The 17,545-nt window shown below is 41.2% G+C and overlaps 1 protein-coding gene across 19 annotated transcripts in view; it reads left to right on the plus strand.

Annotated features, from left to right (window-relative positions):
* Positions 1 to 459: 459 nt before the first annotated feature.
* Positions 460 to 17,545, plus strand: part of NUMB (NUMB endocytic adaptor protein) — a 183,299-nt gene continuing 166,213 nt past the window's right edge. For 11 of the 19 annotated variants that reach the window (XM_075531659.1, XM_075531676.1, XM_075531678.1 and 8 more), the window contains exon 1: positions 462 to 554. The gene's annotated coding sequence lies outside the window, so the exon portion shown is untranslated. Of the gene's footprint in view, positions 555 to 729; positions 865 to 17,545 lie in introns of those variants that run through there. The other 8 variants (XM_075531660.1, XM_075531665.1, XM_075531668.1 and 5 more) reach the window with 7 other exon arrangements.

A 17,545-nucleotide genomic window follows, 5' to 3' on the forward strand; every position in this document is an offset into this window, starting at 1 on the left:
ATTTATAACACAACCTGTGCTGTGGGTGCTTTGGAACTGCGACCCTTACAAGTAAGCCAGCAGAGATAAGCTTCTCCCTATAGGAAGGAAGCTGCGTATGGGAGGAGTTTATAGAATGAACTCTACAACAAAGAGTTAACCCTTCCCCGTAACCTCAGAGCTGAGTATCTGCCCTGCTCGGCTTCCTACCGCGCAACCAAACCGTGCACACACTTGAGCAACCTTTGCCGATTGACTTAACAGGCACTTTCGGCAGCCTATCAAGCCGTCGACCTACCCAATCAGCACCCAATTACAACTACAGCTTGTTCTAGGACGCTTCAGGTCGGGGCGGGGGCGAAGACCGGGTCCAGGAAAAGGGGCGGTCAAGCGGCTGTGACGGGCAGGTGAAGCGCACCAATCAGAGGGGAGAGCCGCCGCCCCGCTAGCCAATGGACAGATTGGAACTATGAAACGGGGTGGGCCTGTTGTCATGGGGGAGGTGGTGGCGCTAGGTGGCTGCTGGCGGCGGAGGTAGAGGCTGAGGCGCAGGAGTTGGTTGCGGCCAGCGGCAGGTGAGTGTCGACAATGCCGACCCGAGTCCCAGCGGCCGCTGCGGGGCGGAAACTCCGGCTCGGCGCTCCGGGCGCGGGGAGCATAGGAAGGGGGCCCGGAGTGGGGGCCCGGGGCCGGAGCCAGGGCGGGGGCGGCGGCGGCGGCGAGTTCGCGCTGACTGGGCTGGGGGTGGGGGGTGGAATGGCCCGGCCCCTGGCGGCGGAGTTAAGGTAGGCGGGGACCGGACTCCAGCTGGTCAGGCCGGGAGGTCCCTCGGGGGCGTCCGAGAGCCCGGGTCTGAGGCACCGAGCGGCGGCCGGCGTGTAAGGGGTAGGTCCCTGGGGAGACGGGAGCGGCCGGGGGTCTCAGAGCGGAGAGGAGGCGACCGGTAACGACCGGGTTCGAGGGCGGGGTCACTCGGGAACACCCCCGACGGCCCCGGTGCGAGGGAGAGGCGGGGGGGGGAGGGGAGGGAGAGCGACTCGGGAAGCTCGGGAGCGGCCCGTGCGCGAGAGGGCTGGGGGTGGGGGGCCCGGGGAATTGGGAGTGGCCCCGTAGGAGGGCGAAGGGTGGTGGGGAATTGAAGTAGGGCGGCCGGGGTCCCGGGTGACAGGGAGCGGCCTGAGTCTGAGGGCGAGCGTCTGAGGGCAGGGGTTGGGAGGAGGCGGGGGACCCTCGTGAGAAAAGCGTCCGCCTGAGGGAGAGAGGGGTTCCTGAGGGGGCTCCTGAGGGGAGCGGCGAGTCTTCGGAGGGAGACTTCGGAGGGCTGGCGGCGTTGGGGGAGGGGGAGGAACCGGGGCGCCCTCCGGTCCGCAGCTGGCCCGGGAGCCCCGAGTCGCGGGATCCGCAGGGTCCCGGGAGAAAGCGAGCGAGAGCCGGCGGCTGGGGTTTGCGACTGGGCTGCGGGGCCAGCGGGGGTGGGGGAGTCCCCGCAGTCCGAAAGGAGGGGCGGGGTGGGGGCGAGTAACTTCCTTGAAGGAAGAGCGTCGTGGATGAAGCGAGGGGTCGCCAAAGTCCTTCCCTGGCCACTGGCAGAACGGCCGAAGCGAAGGATGAGCCGGGGGCCGTGAGCTCGCGCTGAGGTTTTGGGAAATAGAAGAAACTTTAGCTTCCTGAAGTCACACGAAGGTGCCGTCGAGGACCAGAGAAGGAGGTCCTCAGCGCGGCGAAGTCCACCGGCGCTCACACCCCAGTGGCTTTTAAGAGGAGCAATGTAAGGCTGGTAGAAAATAAGGACATTTGAGAGGGAAAGGAGGAGGGGCCACCGCGTTAGAGTCGCACTGGGACTTGGTCGGAAAGAAGAGGGGTGTGAAGGGGACAGGCTTGTCTCTGGATGCCATTCCCACCCCTACGCTTAGGCAGCTTACCCTCTACCTGCAGCAGCTCCTCATCCCCCCAAACAGCGATGAATAATAGTGCCGCTGAAAAGGATTGTAGAGCTACATTGAGTTAGTATTTGTAGAGCTTTTAGGAGAGTGACAGGCACTTAGTAATGTGTACCCACCCCAAACCCACTGCCACCCAGTTGACTCCGACTCAGTATAGGGTTTCTGAGGAAGGACTATAAATAGTTAGGGAACAGACTGCCTCCTCAGCCTCTGTCCAAGCAGCTGGTGGGTTTGAACTGCTGATCTTTTTTTTTTAATGTGATTTAAAAAATCATTTTATTGGGGGCTCGTACAACTCATCACCATCCATCCATGTGTCAGTCACTTTTGTACATTTGTTTCCCTCATCATTCTCATTCCTTCATCATTCTCAAAACATTTGCTTTCTACTTGAGTACTTGGTATCAGCTCCTCATTTTCCCCCTCCCTCCCCGCTCTCCCCTCTCCCATGAACTCTCCATAATTTATAAATTATTATTATTTTGTCATCTCTTACACTGTCCGACGTCTCCCTTCACCTACTTCTCCGCTGTGCGTCCCCCAGGGAAGAGGTTATATGTAGATCCTTGTAATTTGTTCCCCCTTTCTTCCATCACCTTCCACCTTCCCTATATCACCACTCTCACCACCGGTTGAACTGCTGGCTTGTGGTGCATGGGTCTAGCCTAGCATGGGACTGTGAATAGAGAAGAAAACACTTTTAATGTGGTTCTCAAATTTTACCAGGATTCTAAAGATAGATTGCTTCTGATTCTGTAGGTCTAGCATGGGGCCTGAGAGTTAGTATTTGTCGCAGGTGATGCTCTTCTTTCATGAAAAGAGGAATCAAACAGCCCTAACCCACTCTGCTAAAGAGACAGGTGGAGACAGATTGCCAAAAAGATGTGTTCTTCATGATTTATTGGTGTTGCAGATGAATTTAATGAGTTACAACCAGCATCAAAAGTAAAGTGAAATAGAACAGAATAGTGTATTACATGTGGTAAGAAGTGTATTGCATGTACTAAGGAAAAATATTATTTTGTGGAACGTTTCACACCTGCGTATACTGGGTTGCAATGTGAAATGTATTTCCTGCAGTCAAAATTGTTTCAAAACTGTTGTGAGCCAGGTAGTGGCTGCAAAAGCAGCTCTCCAGGAGGGTTATCTAGGAACTGGATTTATTATTGTCTGCTTTTCTCATTTTTTGTGATAATTCTTTCTTAGATGTCAATACATTTCATTAAATTTCTTCAGGTTCTGAGTGTGTACATATGGTTTAATCACAACACTTGTGCCTCTCTGACTCTGAAACTTTTGAATACTGAGACTCTTTGGCAGGAGGACTTAAAGGACTTTGAAGCAGAGAAATTGAATGGGGTTTCTCAGATATAGTGTGTTTCTGTTTCACGTGCCCTCTTGTTCACCTTTTCTCATTTACCCCTGTCCTGTAAGGCTTTGTCTTCAAAAAGCCTGTCTACAGTGACATATTTACAGTAAACATCTAACACTGAAATGAACTAATTTGAGAACATTTCATGCATAGAAAATAAGCAGAAGCCAACTAAGGCAATTTTCAAAAGACAAAAGCAGAAGGAGTATTTCCTTTTTAGAGAGTAAAAGTATTTTGAAAGTTTTCTTGGTCTTGCACTTACACAAAACAGTAATTGACATTTTAAAGGGAAACCAGATATATTTTACTTACGTGTTTTAGATTTTTATGAAGAGAAGAAGTTGTAATAACACTTGACAGCAAAATGCACCTGGGATTCTCGAGGCTTTATGACAAATAAATGGTTTATTAAATGGGAGCTTTTGTTTTGAAGGTTTTCTCCTTTGTGAATGAACTGGATGTAGTATATCTTAGAAATTTAGCTTGTGTGAGGGACCTATATGTAAATAATACTTTAAACTATGTTAAGAGTAATATAGCTTAACTACTACTATTGGTTTGACTTTTCTTCTGAAGGCTAAATGATTTATATTTAGAAAGAGTTGGTTTAAATCTCTCTTTGTGGCTAGAAGAACAGATAGCAATATTGAAAATGGAAAGATTCCTGCAGCTCTCTTTAAAATCTTTCATCTGAGGGATTTATGCAAGCAGCCCTTTAATTAATGTTTTATAAAATTGTGAAGAAGCTATTAGGCCAGCTTTATTGTGAGATTTTTGGATTATTTTTTCTCCAGTGATCATTTTTAGTTTTAGTTCAAATTTTGTTTCTTCAGAATTTTTATTTTTGTTTGAAAGACTGCAAATATATAATCATTGCATATTTTAGTTCAAAATTAGAATCATTCTTTTCACAAAACAAATTTGCTAATTTGGGTATGTATGGTTGTGTTAAAGGTTCCAAAGATTAACATTTTTGAATTCTTTGCATGACTTAAATTGAGCATCCTTAGCACTGGAATTATTTATTGTTCATATGTCAGTGTACAGTTAGTTGGTGGGCACAATTTTGTATGGATCATTCAATTTTATACCAACTTACAGTAATACTAAATCAAAATTGATCATAGGAAAGATTTAAAAAGTTCCTTAATTGTGAACATTGAGCAACATGATTGCTTGCTTTTAATAAATGGACTTTATTCGATTGACTTATTAATCATACATAATTTAATCATACTTATCTATGAATAGCTTTGATTGCCCAACTCATTTTACAGTAAGATTTGTTAATCTGTAATTGAATAAATGGTGGCTTTTAAATCCCAAAGAAACCTTGTGTTCTTTACTGTACAATTTAGTGAGACTCAATTTCACTTATCAAATGTGAAGAAGTACATTATTTTAAAGAGTGGAAGTTCAATTAACACTAGTTAATTAAGTTTATTTTCTATTTCAGGGAAGACTTGTCTTTTTTAATAGCTTCTGATCTGTTCTCTCTGCTTCCTGCTTTCCAGCTCCCCACCTACCAATTTTTAAAAAAATTAAAAGATCATTTTATTGGGGGCTCTTACAACTCTTATTATAATCCATACACCACTTGTATCAGGCCTATTTGTACATATGTTGCCATCATTCTTTTCTAGACAGTTACTTTCTATTGAGTCCTTGGTATCAGTTCCCCTTCCCCATGACCGCTTGATAGATTATAAATTATTATTTTCATATCTCACACCAACTACTGTCTCTCTTCCCTCATGGTTTCTGTTTGCTCTTCCCCCAGGAGGGGTGTGTGTGGTTATGCGTTGGTCATTACCATCGTTTTCCCCTTCCTCCCTCCCTCCCTTTCTCCCTCCCCTTTTGGGATCGCTACTCCCATTCCTGCTCCTGGATTTTGTGTGTAGTGAGCTCTTATGTCTTAGACCTGTGTACACGCTCTGGTCTAGTCCGAAGTGAGAAGCAGCACTGGAGTCATGATAATGGGAGGTGAGGAAGCCTCAAGGAACCAGAGGAATATTGTGTGTTTCATTGGTGCTTTACTGCACCCTCATGACTCTTCCCTTCCCTTTGATCCCTCTGTGGGGGAATTTTCCATTGTCTACAGATGGGCTTCAGGTCTCTGCTCTGACCCCCCTCGTTCTCAACAATATGTTTTTGTTTGTTTGTTAAGGGTCTTCTGATGCCTGTTCCCTGGTCCTGATGACACTTCATGATCTCAGGCTGGTCCCATCCACCAAATCTTAATGGGAATGTGGGTGCCTGAAAATCTATTTCTGGGAAAGTATAGAATCCCTATGTCTGATTTTTAATTTACTGTAAGAATCCCTTTATCAGAAAAGATTCTTTGATACCTTTATCACCTTTAAAAATTGTTTTAACAGGCTAGTAATGAAAAGCAACATCATTTAGGATTTGCCAAGTTGCATGTTTAATAGATTTTGGATTCTGATTTTAGAACTCTGATGTATGAATTTATCATGGGGGAAAAGAAATAATGTGCTCCTACTGAAGACATTTTGTGCAGTCTTAAAATTATTTTTTATTATATGATAAATTGTTTTGCAAACAAAATGGGTTTTAGCAGTAGCATATTATTATCAGAGGTAGACATACTGTATAAGGCTTTAGGATAATTGTTCAGATGGGAGACATAGGCTAATGAATAGGGTGCCATTAAATATTAGGTATAATGTTGCCACATATATTTTACAAAATGTAAAATACACGCTTCAAAATCTTAGGACAAAAGGAAGATTGAAATAAGGACGAATGAGGGAGGGTACTACTGGTAGTTGCTTAAGGCAGAGTCTGGAGTGTGCAGGAAATCTGTCTAGAGGAGTGAGCAGTTCTTGGCAGTTTTCCTGGAGTGACATATGTAAAGGCGGATGATCCAATTTGCAACATTCTTTTGTGGACTTATTCTTTGTGCACTTTCCATAGCTTTCTGTAACTCTTTCCTTTTAAATTCCACTCAAGAAAGTATGTCAGTGTACAGTGAACAGAGTGGAAAATGCTAGGCCTGAAGGATGAGAGCCTGGATTTTAGAAGGCTGACACTTTTTTAGAAGCTGCTTCTGCAGCTCCTAGGAATGGGTCCCCAGCAACCTCAACTAAACCAGGCCTTCCCACTTGTCCTTTCCAGTGGAGAAGGGGATTTAGCAATAGGAAGAGACCGCCAGTTATCCTAAATGGAACAACCAAGGAGCCTGCATATTAATAATTAACCTTCAGTAACCTTCCCTTCTCTCCCTACCTAAATTCATGTTACTTTGCTAACTTGCTGGCATCTTAACAGTGTTTTAGACCCACTGCCATCAAGCTGATGCTAACATTGTTTTAAGCGGGGTCAAAGTCTTAATTGTGGTAACTTCTTCACATTAAGATATAACTAATTAGGAAAATGATATTTACCAGCATAGTTAGTAAGGAGGATTGAAAACTGTAGAATACTGCTTACTTCCTGAATAAAGGCCACATCAAGAATCCAGAAATAGGCAAAATTTATAATTTTATTTAAGATTGTGTTGGTTACCTTTGACCTTGGAAAAGTAAATAATTAGTAATACTTTTTCCTGGTCAGCTCTACACATGTATAAGTCAGATACATTTCAGTTGAGTCATGTGGTGTGTTCCTTTACATGATTTAAGAAACTTTAATATTTACTTATTAATTTTATATTTGGTGTTACGACTATACATAGCTGAATACTAATTCCAACAATTTCTACATGTACAATTCAGTGACATTTATTACATACTCTTTCCCTCCTTTTTCCAAGCTGTTCTTATTCTATTAAAATAAACTCACTGTCCTGTAAGTCCCTATCTTTCAAGTGACGTGTCTGTTTGATCCCATTTGAAAATTGGCTTAAAAGAGTGTAATTGCTTAAGGCAGACATTCTCTACTCAAAAACAACAACAAAAAACATCAATGCCATTGAGTTGATTCTGACTCATAGTACCCCTATAGAAGAGTAGAACTGCCCCTGTGGCAAGATTGTAATCTTTGCAGCTGTAGAAAACCTCCTCTATATCTTGCAGATCAGCTGGTGTTTTCAAACTGCTGACCATGCCTTTGGCAGTCCAATGGTGTAACTGATTATGCCACCAGGGCTCCTTCACATTCTCTATTAAACAAAACAAACTCACTCACTGTCAATGGGTCAATTCTGACTCAGAGCCACATATAGGACAAAATGGAACTGCCTCTGTGACTGGAACTCATTAAAAAAGAAAAAGCCTTATCTTTCTCTTGTGGAGTGGCTGGTATGAAAATCTTGTATTTTGTGAATGACCATTTTATCTTGTATTGAAAATGCAATTTATTTATGAGAGTCCAGTCTGTAATACACTTAGCAGATGTGTTAAACAGCTTCAGATCAATAGAAGGCTATTAGTAGCTGAGTTTTGGGGGAGTCAGAATTTTTAAAAGTCATTTTATTGGGACTCTTACAGCTTCTATAGCATTCCATATATCAATAGCATCAAGCATATTTGAACATATGTTACATCATCATTTTCTAAACATTTGCTTTCTGTTTGAGCCCTTTATATCAGCTCCTCTTTTTAGGGAGTCAAATTATAATGTAGCATTTTGACTGCTTGGAGTAGGGGAAGGTGGAAGGGGCTGGTTCTTCTAAACAACCCCCTCTTCCCTCCCATTGTTCAAGAGTAAACTCTACTTTTCTGGGTATTCTCTGTTGTACACAAATGTTAACTAAATGATTGACGGAGAGATTCTGATTGCTGGCTGAGTTTATGATAGTTATGTGAAGTGGACTCCAATTTTGACTGAGTTAAACTCCCATCTCTACCTCCATAGAGGTAAGGCAAGATACTTACTGTTTGCCTTTAATTTCTCATCTGTAAAATGAATTAATTTGAGGATTGTATGTTAGGTAATCTATGTACAGTTTTAACAATCCATTGTTTTCATATGGACTATAAAAGAGTTGTATATTAAGTTGTGTTCTTCATCAAAGTAACTTATTTTGCAGATGAGAAAACTAAAGGTAAAAAAATTGAATATTTTCAAGATCTCTCCTGAGTACAGTGATGTCATAATATTGATATGCTTACCCAGAAAACCAGTTAATAAACTATTTGAATTTATGCACCAACCTCTCTTTGCTGCCAAAGATGAAGAATTGAAAATATTTATCAACTTCTATAGTGTGAAATTGATCAAATACAATCAAGATGCATTGGTAATTATTATGATTAGAATGTGAAAGTTGGCCCACTAAAATGATTTCAAAACAAAACAAAATCCAAAAGAACAACAACAACAAAAAAGAATGTGAAAGTTGGAAATGAAGCATTGGTAGGAGAATATGACTTTGGTGGTCACATGATAGGATTTTGCAAGACCAACAACTTATTCATTGCGAATAGCTTTTTCAATAATAAATAGCAACTGTACACATGGTCTTTGCTGGGTGGAATTCACAAGAATCAAAATGATTACATCTGTGAGCAGAAATGGTGAGAGAAATTCAGTATCACCAGTCACTGTAAGGCCAGGGGCTAACTTTTAAACAGACCATCAATTACTTACATGCTAATTCAAGTTGAAGCTGAAGTAAATGAAAACAACTTCCTGGGAGCCAAAGTACAACTTTGAGTGTAACTTCCCTGAATTAAGACCATCTCAAGATTAGGCTTTACACATTGAATGCTAATGATGAAAGACCAAATAATCATTTTAGAATGAGTGAAATTAAGGGGACCATCTATGATGAAAGCAAAACTTCACTCATTCTAAAATGAATGTTGAAAGAGACTCTGAAACTTGCCCTTGAATATAGATTAGCTAAAGCCAAATGAAGAAGTGAAGTAAAAGAGTTCAAGAGATTTCAAGCAAGTCTCAAGAAGACAAAGTATTAAAATGAAATGTGCCAAGATCTGAAGTTAGAACACTTAAGAGGGAAGAAAATACTCAGCATTTCTCTGGCTGAAATAACTGAAGAAAAACTTCAAACCTCAAGTTACAATATTGCAGAATTCTATGAATAAAATAGTGAAGGACACAGGAAACATCAGATTATGAAAGGAATACAGAGTCACTGTATTAAAAAGAGTTGGTCAGCATTCAACCTTTTCAGGAGGTAGCATCTGATTAGGAACCAAGAGTATTGAAGAAATCCAAAGGTGTTGAAGATAATAGCAAAAAACAAGGCTCCAGAAATTGATGCAATACCAATTGAGACACAACAAACATATAATGCTGGAACTGTTCACTCATCTATGGCAAAAAATTTGGAAGACGGCTAGCTGCCTGGCCAACTGACTGGAACAGATCCATACTTTTACCTGTCTTAAAGGTAGTCCAGAACAGAACACCATTGTGAATGGGGTTGGGAGTGCAGATTGGGGACCCAAGACCCATCTGTAGGCAACTGGACATCCCCTCACAGAAGGGTTGCAGGGAGGAGATGAGCCAGTCGGTGCAGTATAGCAACGATGAAACATACAACTTTGCTCTAGTTCCTAAATGTTCTCCCCCCCCCCACTATCATGATCCCAATTCTACCTTACAAATCTGGCTAGACCAGAGGATGTCCAGTAGTACAGATAGGAACTGGAAACAGGGCATCCAGGACAGATGATCCCTTCAGGACCAATGGAGAGAGTGGCGATACTGGGAGGGTGGAATGGAAAGGGGAAAACGATTATAAGGATCTACGTATAACCTCCCTGAGGGATGGACAACAAAAAGTGGGTGAAGGGAGACATAGAACAGTGTAAGATCTGACAAAATAATAATAATTTATAAATTATCAAGGGTTCATGAGGGAGGGGAAAATAAGAATGATGATGGCAGCAAATGTGCTTGACACAGTGGACGTATGTATGGCTTTTGATAAGAGTTGTATGAGCCCCCGATAAAATGATAAAAAAAAAAGTCCAACAGAATGTAGAAGTTAATAAACAATATTAATAGCACATTAATAACAAGTCAAAGTTTGTTTATAATTTAAAAACTGTTGTAGTAAAAGTGGGACAGGGAAATGTTGCCAGAAATTCAAGCCAGTCTATGAAGAGGACATGGCAAAAGGAATATCATTACTCTGTCAGATGGATCTTGACTGAAAGAGAATAAAAGAAGGATGTTTACCTGTGTTTTATTAACAATGCAAAGACATATAAATGTGGGGATCATAACAAATTATAGATGATATTGTGAAGCATGGGAATTCCAGAATTGTTCATTTGTACATAAACCAAGAAGGCAGTTATTCAAACAGAACAAGGGGTACTGGTTTAAAATTTGGAAAGATGTGTGTTAGAGTTTTATCTTTTCATTTTTTAAATAATTTTATTGGGGGCTCGTACAACTCTTACCACAATCCATATATCCATTCATTGTTTCAAGCACATTTGTACATTTGTTGCCATCATCATTCTCAAAACATTTGCTTTCTACTTGAGCCCTTGGTATCAGCTCCTCATTCCCCCCCTCCCCCTCCTTCCCTCATGAACCATTTATAAATTATTATTCATGTCTTACCCTGTCTGATACCTCCCTTCACCCACGTTTCTGTGTCTGTCCCCCAGGGAGTGGTTTATATGTAGATTATTGTGATCGGTTGCTCCTTTCTCCCCCACCTTTCCCTTAATCTCCTGGTACAGCTACTCTCATTATTGGTTCTGAAGGGTTTTTATGTCCTGGATTCCCTGTGTTTCCAGCTTTTATCTGTACCAGTGTACATCCTCTAGCCGGATTTGTAAGGTAGAATTGGGATCATGATAGTGGGGAGAGTTTTATCTTTTCACCATACTCGTTCAGTCGGTATGCAGAGCAACAAGAGAAGCTGCAGTACATGAAAAAAGTAAATATTAGTATTGAAGGAAGACTTGTTGCTGAAAGTGAAGAGGACTTGAAGCACTTACTGATGAAATCAAAGTTTTTCAGTATAAATCACACTTCCACCATAAAACAAAGTCCTCACAAGTAGACCGCTGAATAACATCATGCCAGGGGCTTAGGTGGAGAGCAAATGTTTTGAGAATGATGAGGGCAATGAATGTACAAATGTGCTTTACACATTGATGTATGTATGGACTCTGATAAGAATTGTCTGGGGCAAAGAATGTACAGATGTGCATTATACAATTGATGTATGTATATGTATGGATTGTGATAAGAGTTGGAGAGTTGTATGAGCCCCTAATAAAATGTTTAAAAAAAAAGAATTGTCTGAACCCCTAATTAAAAGTCAACAACAACATCATGATAAATGGAGAAACAGGTGCAGTTGTCAAGGGTTTCATTTTACTTGAGTTCATCATCAGTGCTCATGGAAGCAACAGTCAAGAAGTCAAACAAGGTATTGCACTGGGCAAATCTGTTTCAAACGACCCCTTTAAATCATTAAAGAAAAAAGACGTCACCTTGAGTGCTTAGGTGCACCTGACCAAAGCCATGCTATTTTAATTTATTTTTCATTCACATGAGAAAGGTGGACAATTAGGTGAACAAGCGGCCATCTAGCTCAGAAGCAACAAAGCCCACATGGAAGAAGCACACCAGCCTGTGCGATCACGAGGTGCCAAAGGGATCCGGTATAAGGCATCATAAAAAAAAAACTTACCATAGTGAATGAAGGGGGAAGTGCAGAGTGGAGAACCAAAGCCCATTTGTCAGCCACTGGTGATCCCCTCACAGAGGGGGTTAGGAGAGGAGATGGGTCAGTCAGGGTGCAAGGTAGTACCGATGAAGAACACAGCTTTCCCCCAGATCCTGGATGTTTCCTCCCACTAACTACCAGTGATCCGAATTCTACCTTGCAAGACTGGATAGAGCAGAGGTTGTACACTGGTGCATATGGGAGCTGGAGGCACAGGGAATCCAGGGTGGATGGATACCTTCAGGACCTGGGGGGTGAGGGGCGATACTGGGAGAGTAGAGGGTGAGTGGGTTGGAAAGGGGGAACCAGTTACAAGGATCTACATGTGACCTCCACCCTGGGAGATGGACAGCAGAGAAGGGGGTGAAGAGAGACTCCAGATGGGGCAAGATATGACAAAATAACAATCTATAAATTATCAAGGGCTCATGAGGGGAGGGGGAAGCGGGGAGGGAGGGGAAAAATAAAAAAGGACCTGATACAAAGAGCTTAAGTGGAGAGCAAATGCTTTGAAAATGATGAGGGCAAAGAATGTACAGATGTGCTTTATACAATTGATGTATGTATTTGTATGGATTGTGATAAGAGTTGTATGAGCCCCTAATAAAATGTTAAAAAAAGAAAAAAAAAGGGTGGACAATTAATAAAGACAAAAGCATAATTGATAGATTTTAATTATAATATTGACAAAGTATTAAATATACCATGGACTACCAGAAGAACAAACAAATTTAACTTGGCAGAAGCAAGCTAGAATTCCCGATAGAAGTAAGGATGGTGAGACTTTGTCTCATGTACTTTGGTCATTTTAAGTGGAAAGACCAGCTCCTGGAAAAGGATATCATGCTTGGTAGAGTTAGTGAAAATTATGAAGGTCCTCAGTTAGGAGCCTACACAATGACCTCAAACAGCAATGATTGTGAGGATGATGCAGAACCAGACAGTGTTTGTTTTGTTCAAAAAGTGGCTGTGACTGAAGAACCATCTTGGGAGCAAGTAACAACAGCATTTTTGAATCTAACTAAGGTCCTGAAGATTTGCACAGATGCTTTCTTCTGAACTTTGTAGTTTTTAGCTTTTACATTTAGGTCTATGGCCCATTTTGAGTTAATTTTTGTGTTTTGTGAGAAAAGGCTCTCATTGCATCTGTTGATGCAGTCACTTGTTCCAGCACTATTTATTGAGACCATATTAAAAACTGTTTTGTATAAGAAGTTAATTTTTTTCCTTTGTTACTAATTCTACTAGTTATTTGTTGACTTTTCGGTCTAGTATGACATTTTAGATCAAAGTGTTAGTGGAAGCAGTTTAGAGTTGCAATAATGGGTTATGAAAAAGCCCCCTGCTTTAAATATAAGGCGCCCTGGTGATATAATGGGTTATACAGTAGGCTAGTATCCACAAGGTCAGCAGTTTGAATCTTCCAGTTGTTCCTCAGAAGAATGATGAAGCTGTATATTCCCATAAAGATTTACATTTGGAAACTAAATGGAACTGTTCTCTTCTGCCCTAGGGGGTTATTAACTCACTGCCATTGAGTCAGTGCTGACTCATAGATATCCCCCTGTGGATATCCCAGATACTGCTTATAGGAGTAGAAAGCCTAGTCTGTCTCCCTCGGAGGTGCTGGTGGTTTACAACTGCCAGTCATGTGGGTTGCATCACAACGTATAACCGATACATTCACCAGGGTCATTCAGAGTTGGAATCTGTTGGTTTGACTGTTAACAGTATTTAAAGTGCGCTGCTGCCAACCAAAATGTTGGTGGTTTGAACTTGCCGGCTGCTGCATAAGAGAAAAATTTGGCAATCTTCTTTCATGAAGGTTTACAACTTTGGAAACTCTAGATCAATTGCGTGTCCTAAGAGTCCCATGAGTGAGAATGGACACGACAGCAATGAGTGCAGGTGGTATTTGAATTCAAAATACTAAAGAAGCAGCTTAGAGTTTTAACAATGGGTTATAAATGAGCCCACTGCTTATTTAAACTGGTGTATAATTACTGGTTATGTAATTTTCCCCTTAAATTATTATTTTATAATTGAACATTAAATTTTAGCTGCCATTTCACTGCTGACTGGGCAGTTTTTTATTTGTTCATCAGAAGCATTAATGCTAGACCACTTCATAGAACTTAAGTTCAGGTTTTTAAATATATGACTGAAAGGAGGAAAGCTTTGTTTTATTTATTTCTCTTCAATGTAGCTACCATTTTTATTGGTAGCTATCATTTTTATTTATAGCTATCTTCTGGAACCAGGAGAGTCACTACACAGGAATCTCAGGACTGTTCAGAGGCAATGAATTATTTAATGTTGGTTTTCTAGCCAAAGTGTCTAACTCCCACTAAACGACCTTTGGTAAAAAGGTGGAGGAAGATAGATTTACCTGTGAGTAACTGTAAACAGGATTCCCCTTTAAAAAAATTTATTGGGGGCTCATACAGCTTTTATCATAATTCGTACATAAATTCATTGGATCAAGCACATTTGTACATGTGTTGCTATCAACATTTTCAAAACATTTTCTTTCTACTTGAGCCCTTGGTATCAGCTCATTTCCCTTCTCCCCTCTACTCCCTCCCTCATGAACACTTGGTAATTTATAAATTATTTTCTTTCATGTCTTAAACCAACTGCTGTCTCATTTCACCCATTTTTCTGTTGTCCATCCCCCTAGGAGGGTGTTACATGTAGATCATTGTGATCAGTTTTCCTCCCGACCTTTTCCTTACCCTCCTGGTATTGCTACTCTCATTATTGGTTCTGAGGGGGTTTATCTGTCCTTGATTCCCGGTGTTTCCAGCTCTTATTTGTATCAGTATACATGCTCTGATCTAGCCGCATTTATAAGGTAGAATTAGTTTCATGATAGTTGGGGGGAGGAAGCATTAAAGAACTAGAGGAAAGTTGTTTTTTTTCATTGGTGCTATACTGCACCACCCTGACTGACTCCTCTATTCCTTGTGACCCTTCTGTAAGGGGATGTCTAATTGTCTACAGATGGGCTTTGGGTCTCCACTCCATGCTCCCCCTCATTCACGTGAATATGATTTTTTGTTCTTCATCTTTGATGCCTGATAGCTGATCCCATCAATACCTCGTGATCACTCAGGTTGGTGCACTTCTTCCATGTGGACTTTGTTGCTTCTCAGCTAGATGGCTGTTTGTTTATCTTCAAGCCTTTAAGACCCCAGACGCTACATCTTTTTATAGCTGGGTACCATCAACTTTCTTAGCACCACATTTGCTTTTGCACCCATTTTGTCTTCAGCGATCATGTCGGGAAGGTGAGCATCACAGAATGCCAGGTTATTAGAACAAAGTGTTCTTGCGTTGGAATACTCTAGTAGAGACCCATTGTCTGTCTGCGACCTTAATACTTAACATATAAATCAGTGGTTCTTAACCTTCTAATGCTGTGATCCTTTTATATAGTTCCTCATGTTGTGGTGACCCCACCCAACTATATAATTATTTTTGTTGGTACTTAATAACTGGCATTTTGCTACCATTATGAATTGGGCGACCCCTGTGGAAGGGTTGTTTGACCCCCAAAGGGGTCATGACCCACAGGTTGAGAAATGCTGATGTATGTACATAGATCTATTTCCTTATCATTATATATAAATATATTTACATATATGCATGCCTGTATTTAGACCTCTATATATATCCTTTGCCTCCTAGTTCATTCCTTTATTTCCCTTACTTTCTTCTTGTCCTATTATCCTGTTCCAGCCTTCATTTGGGTGTCAGTAATTCCTCTTGGCTGTATTGCCCTTGATCAAGCCCCAACAGGCATCGTATGCCCTCTTCGCCATTGATTTTAGATCACTTATTGTTCCCTTGTCTCTGGGTTTGTTCATACCCTCCTACCTTTCCCCTGCCTCCTCTTCTACCATTGTTTTCTCCTCTGCATTTTTTATCCTGCCTATCTTCTCTAGACAGATGTGCAGAAACAATAATAACAAAAACATGACAAAGCAAACCAAAACAAAAAAAGAAAATTTAAAAAACCAAACAACAAATAAAACCAACACAAAAAAAGAAAAGCCTACAAATTGTTTGTTGACCTCTAGGGGTGTTTTCTGGTCGAGTCTGATGGGATGCCACACCATGGCCTCAAAGTCTATTTTTGGTATTCCCCAGGGACTTCATTGCTTTGCTCCGCTTGCTGCTCTTAGTTGTACACCCTTAGTGTTTCACCCCAGTGTGGTGGGGTCAGATCAGGCACAGTTCCCACACAGTGTCTCCAGTGTTGTCCCTCATAGTGCTGTGGGTCAGTGAGTGGACATTGTGGTGGGACTGACCCTATCATCTCCTCTGTGCATTGGCTGTTCTGAGCAGGAATATTGTCCTCGGGGCTTGGTTGGCCAGGATGTGTTCCACTCTCTCTCCTTTCCTCTTTGTTTGCTCCTGTGTTCTCTTATCAGACGTGCCCCTCTCCATGAGGTTTAGCTTCAGTGCTGTCCTCTGAAGTGCTTGGAATGCCATCTTACTGAGTATAAAATGAGCCTTCTGAAAAACAGGAGGGGAAGAATCTCAATAACAGCAAGAGCCAGGAGTGGAAGGAGTCCTTTGTTCCTGAGATCCCAGTGTGGTGAACCTCCTAGTCCATGAGAGAGCTATGGCAACAGAGGAGCAACAGCAGTAGAACCAGGAGCCAGAATGTGAAACAATGGTGGACTTAACAGCCCACAAAACAAGTAAAGCTGAGTGCTTTTGGGCTAGAAGCTGACTTGTGAAGGAGTTGTCATGGGACACTATTTGGGGGAGCTTGCCTTGCTGATTCACAGAAGTTGAGCTGTATGCTGTTGAGCTGTATGCTTTTGGGCTGAGGCTTACACCTGGCTTATTGAATCATCATGGAAGTTAAAATTACATTCTTTTAAAAATTATTAATCATTTTATTGGGGGAACTTATAGCTTTTATAACAATCCATACTTCAATTGTCTCAAGCACATTTATACATATGTTCCCATCATTTCAAAAACATTTTCTTTCTACTTGAGCCATTGGTGTCAGCTCCTCTCTTTTCCCTTCCTTCCCCCACCTTCCCACCTTCATGAATCCTTGATAATTTATAAATTATTTATATTTTAACACCATCTATGGTCTGAAATTGCATTATATGACTAGAAAACAATTCTGTATTGAGACATTTGTAAAAACTGATAGTCTAGGAAGGCCATCAATAATACTAATAATAATACTACTGCTATTAGTATTAATACTAATATAAGAAAAATATATAGTGCTATATGTCAAACATCGTTCTAAGTGCTTTCTGTGCACTAATTAATTTAATCAGACCTGCTTAAAAGCTTGTTATGCATAGGTATTAATGATGTGTTGACATAAGAACAAAAGTACTTAAATTATTTTCTTTCTGAATTACCTGGATACTGAAACCATGGAAATTTTCTTGTCATTATTATTATTATTTTTTTAATTAATAAATCTTTTTATTGGGGCTCCTACAGCTCTTATCACAATCCGTACATACATCAATTGAGCAAAGCACCCTTATACATTCGTTGCACTCGTCATTCTCATAATTCACCTTCCACTTGGGTTCCTGGAATCAGCTCGGTTTCCCTTTTTTTCCCCTTCCCTCTCCC

The sequence above is a fragment of the Tenrec ecaudatus genome, chromosome 14, assembly GCF_050624435.1.
Source record: "Tenrec ecaudatus isolate mTenEca1 chromosome 14, mTenEca1.hap1, whole genome shotgun sequence".
NCBI classification, from domain to species: Eukaryota; Metazoa; Chordata; class Mammalia; order Afrosoricida; family Tenrecidae; genus Tenrec; species Tenrec ecaudatus.